Genomic DNA, 5,204 nt, shown 5'->3' with positions numbered 1-5,204 from the left:
ATTTTACTTACCCAAAGGATATATTTTAGAGGCCATTTTTTTTTAGCATTTTATTTTATTTCATTATTAGTTTTAAGCATACAGTACATTGGTTACACATTTATATAGTTTATGAAACGAATCCCCTGATTCCTCTGTCTTCCATCTGGCTCTACACATAGCCATTACATTACTGCTGATTGCATTCCCTTTGCAGTGTTCCCCATCCCTGTGACCATCTATCAACTACTAATTTGTACTTCTTTAACCCTTCACCCAATTTTCCTAGATCCCCTCCACTCCGCCCCCCTGGGCATCATCACGTGTCGTCTATATTTGTGAGTCTGTTTTCTATTAGTTTGTTCTTTTTATTCCTTAGATTCCACATATAAGTGAAATCATATGGTATTTATCTTTCTGTCTGACTTATTTCACTCAGCATATAGTTCAGAACATCTAGGTCTATCGATGTCGTTGCAAATGGTAGAATTTCATTTTTTATGGCTGAGTAATATTCCATTGTATATATGAACCATAACCTCCTTACGCAATCGTCTGTTGTTGGGCATTTAGGTTTTTTCAATATTTTTGCTATTGTAAATAGTGCTGCCATGAACATAGGGATGCATAGATCTTTACGAATTATTGTTTTTATTTTTATAAATACCCAGAAATGCAATTGCTGGGTCAAAAGATAGCTCTATTTTTAATTTTTTGAGGAACCTACAGACTTTTTTCCATAGCACTGTACCAATTTGCAATCCCACCAACAGTGTATGAGGGTTCCCTTTTCTCCACTTCCTCACCAACACTTCTTGTTCTTTTATTGATGATAGCCATTCTGACAGATATGAGGTAATACACCATCGTGGGTTTAATTTGCATTTTCCTGAGCATCTTTTTATATCTCTATTGGCCATCTGTATTTCTCCTTTAAAGAAATATCTCCTCAGGTCTTCTGCTCATTTTTCATTGGATTGTTTGTTTTGTTGTTATTGTTGTTGTTGAGTTGTGTGAGTTCTTTATACATTTTGGATATTAACCCCTTATCAGATATATCATAAGGGAATATCTTCTCCTATTCAGTCGGTTGTCTTTTCATTTTGTTGATGGTTTCCTTTGCTGTGCAAAACCTTTTTAGTTTGATATAGTCCCATTTGTTTATTTTTTTTCTTTTGTTTCCCTTGCCTGAGGAGATATATCCAAAAAGAAATTACTAGTAGCAATATCAGACAAATTACTACCTATGTTTTCTTCTCGAAGTTTTATGATTTCTGTTCTTACATTTAAGTTTTTAATCCATTTTGAGTCTATTCCTGTATATGATGTCAGAAGGCATTACAGTTTCATTTTTTCCATATATCTGTCTAATTTTCCCAACACCATTTATCGAAGAGACAGTCTTTACTGCATTGTATAGTCTTGCCTCCTTTGTCATATATTAAATTAGTGAACAGATGTGGATTTATTTTTGGGTTTTCACTTCTGTTCCATTGATCGATGTATCTGTTTTTATGCCAGTACCTTACTATTTTGATTACTGTAGCCTTGTTGTATAGTTTGATATCAAATAGTGAGATACCTCCAACTTTTTCTTTCTCAAGATAGTTGTGGCTATTTGGAATCTTTTATGGTTCCATATACATTTTAAGATTATTTTTTGTAGCGCTCTGAAAAATGCCGTTGGTATTTTGGAAGAGATTGCATTGAATCTATAGATTGCTTTGGGTAGTATGGTCATTTTAATGATGTTGATTCTTCCTACCCATGAGCATGGTATACACTTCCAATTATTTGTATCTACTTCAATTTCTCTTCTCAATGACTTATAATTCTCTGAGAATAGGTTTTTACCTCCTTGGTTAATTTGATATTTTATTGTTTTTGATGCAATTGTAAATGGGGTTGTTTTCTTAATTTCTGTTTCTGAAAGTTCATCACTGGTGTATAAAAATGCAACTGACTTCTGAATATTAATTTTGTATCCTACTACTTTATCAAATTCATTGATCAGTTTCAACAGTTTTTCAAGGAAATCTTTAGGGTTCTCTATACAGAGAATCATGTCATCTGCAAATAATGAGAGTTTTACTTCTTCCTTTCAAATTTGGATACCTTCTATTTCTCCTTCTTGTCTGATTGCTGTGGCTATGACTTCCAATACAATATTGAACAGAAATGGTGAGAGTGGGCATCCTGGTCTTGTTCCTGATATGAAGGAAAATTCTTTTAGTCTTTCTTGTTGAGTATGATGTTAGCTGTAGGTTTGTCATATATGACCTTTATTATGTTAAGGTATGTTCCCTCTATTCCCACTTTCCTGAGAGTTTTTACCATAAATGGATGCTGGATTTTGTTGAACCCTTTTTCTGCACCTATTGATATGATCATATGATTTTTACCTTTAATTTGTTAATGTGGTTTATCAGATTCATTGATTTGCGGATATTGTACCAACCTTGCATCCCAGGAATAAATCTAACTTGATCATGGTGCATGATATTTTTAATGTATTATTGAATTCAGTTTGTTAATATTTTGTTGAGGATTTTTGCATCAATGTTCATAAGAGGTATTGTCCTGTAAATTAATTTTTCTTTCTTTCTTTCTTTCTTTCTTTCTTTCTTTCTTTCTTTCTTTCTTTCTTTCTTTCTTTCTTTCTTTCTTTCTTTCTTTCTTTCTTTCTTTCTTTCTTCTTTGTAATGTCTTAGTCTGGTTTTGGAATCAAGGTAATGGCAGCCTTATAAAAGAAATTAGGTAGCTTTCTCTTTTCTTGAATTTTTTGGAATAGTTTGAGAAGAATAGGTGTTAATTCTTCTTTGACCGTTTGGTAAAATTAGCCTCTGAAGTCATTTGGCCCAGGACTATGTTTTGGGGAAGTTTTTTGATTACTGATTCAATTTCATTGGTGGTAAACAGTGGGTTCAGATTTTTTGTTTCCTCTCAACTCAGTCTTAGGAGGTTGTATGTTTCTAGGAATGTATCTATTTCTTCCAGATTGTTCAATTTGTTGCCGTATAATTGCTCCTAGTATTTTCTTATGATCCTTTGTATTTCTGTGGAGTTCGTACTTGCATCTCCTCTTCCATTTCTGATTTTATTAATTTGAGTCCACTCTTTTTTCTTGATAAGTCTGGTTAAGGGTGTCTCAATTTTGTTTCTCTTTTCAAAGAACCAGCTCTTGGTTTCATTAATCTTTTGTATTTTTTTTTTCTTCTAAACTCTATTTCATTTATTTCTGTTCCAATCTTTATTATTTCCTCCCTTCTACTCATTTTGGGCTTAGCTTGCTGTTCTTTTCCTAGTTCTTTGAAGTGTAAGATTGGATTGTGAATTTGAGCTTTTTCTTGTTTCTTGAGGTAGGCAGTATGGCTATGAATTTCCCTCTTAGGATTGCTTTCATTGGGTCCCATAGATTTTGAGTTGTGTTTTCATTTTCATTTGTTTCTAGATATATTTGGATTTCTTCCTTGATCTCATTGTTGACTCATTCATTGTTCAGTAGCATACTATTTACTCTCCATGTGTTTGTGCATTTTCCAGTTCTTTTCTTTTCAATATCTCTATTGTTTTTATTTATTTACTTAATTTTTATGGTGCATTGATTAATGAAATCTGGTAAGTTTCAGCTGAACATTTTAACAGTAAGGCATGTATATATTTACATTGTATGTTCACCTCTCATAGTTAGATTTCTTTCTGTCACCACATATTTGACCCTCTGGTAACTACTTGTCTATTGTTCATGTCCATGAGTCTCTGTTTGTCCTGTTTGTTTGTTGCTTTTAGGTTTATATCTCACATATAAGTGATATTTTGTGATTTTAAACTTTTTCTGTCTGACTTATTTCGTTTAGCATGATTATCTCCAGGTGCATCCATGTTGTGGCAAATGGCAGTATTTCATCTCTTCTTATGGCTGAGTAATATTCCATTGTATATATGTACCAAAGCTTCTTTAGCCAATCATCTATCACAGATCACTTCAGTTGCTTCCTTGTCCTGGCCACCGTGAATAATGCTGCTATGAAAATTGTTGTGCAAATATCTTTTCAGATATGGGTTTTCACGAATTTGGGGTAAATACCCTGTAGAGGGAGTACCGGATTATATGGTAGATCAATTCTTAGTTTTTTGAGGAACCTCCATGCTGTTTTCCATACTGGCTGTACCAATTTGCAGTCCCACCAGCAGTGTATGAGGGTTCCTTTTTCTCCACATCCTCTCCAACATTTATTATTACATGTCCTGTTGATTATAGCTATTCTAACAGGTATGAGATGGTATCTCATTGTGGTTTTGCATTTCCCTAATAGCTAGCGATGTTGAGCATCTTTTCATATATTTTTTGGCCATGTACTCTAGGGAGAAGTGTCTGTTCGGGTCCTCAGCCCATTTTTTTTTTATTTGATCGTTCGTTTTTTTGTTGTTATTGAGTTGTATAAGTTCTTTATTATTTTGGATATTAGGCCCTTATCAGAGGTGTTGCTTGCAAATATATTTTCCCATTTGTGTGGTTGTCTCCTCCTTGTTGACAGTTTCTTTTGCTGTGCAGAAGCTTTTCATTTATTTTTATTTATTTATTTATTGTAATGCCTACAGCACCTGGTATTCGTAGGTGGTGTCCCATCCAAGACTAAGCAGGCTCGACCCTCCTTAGCTTCCGAGATCAGATGAGATCAGGTACGTTCAGGGTGGTATGGCAGTAGACTTGCAGAAGTTTTTTAGTTGATGTAGCCCATTCATTTATTTTTGCTTTTACTTCCCTTGCCTTTGAGGTCAAATTCATAAAATCCTCTTTAAGTCCAAGGTTTTCGAGTTTGAGTTTTGTTCCTATGTTTTCTTGCATGCATTTTATTGTTTCAGGTCTTATATTCAGGCCCTGAATCCATTTTGAGTTAATTTTGGTGTGTGGTGATAGAGAACAGTCTAGTTTCACTCTTTTGCAGGTGGCCTTCCAGTTTTACCAGCACGGTTTATTGAAGAGAATTTCCTTTCTCCACTGTATGTTTTTGGCTTTTTTGTTGAAAATTATTTGCCCATATAAACATGGGTTTACTTCAGGACTCTGGATTCTGTTCCACTGGTCCGTGTTTCTGTTTTGCTGCCTATACCATGCCGTTTTGATTATTGTCGCTTTATAGTATAATTTGAAGTCGGGCAGAGTGATGCCTCTAGCCTTGTTCTTTTTTCTCAGGATAGCTCTGGCAATTTGAGGTCTTTTG

The 5,204-nt window shown here is 34.3% G+C and overlaps 1 pseudogene; it reads right to left on the bottom strand.

Moving 5' to 3' along the window:
- Positions 1 to 4,572: 4,572 nt before the first annotated feature.
- Positions 4,573 to 4,690, bottom strand: LOC111735569 (annotated as a pseudogene).
- Positions 4,691 to 5,204: the final 514 nt, after the last annotated feature.

Source organism: Pteropus vampyrus, unplaced genomic scaffold, assembly GCF_000151845.1.
Source record: "Pteropus vampyrus isolate Shadow unplaced genomic scaffold, Pvam_2.0 Scaffold1000003401, whole genome shotgun sequence".
In the NCBI taxonomy this organism is placed as follows: Eukaryota; Metazoa; Chordata; class Mammalia; order Chiroptera; family Pteropodidae; genus Pteropus; species Pteropus vampyrus.
This window is presented reverse-complemented; position numbering and strand designations above follow the sequence as displayed.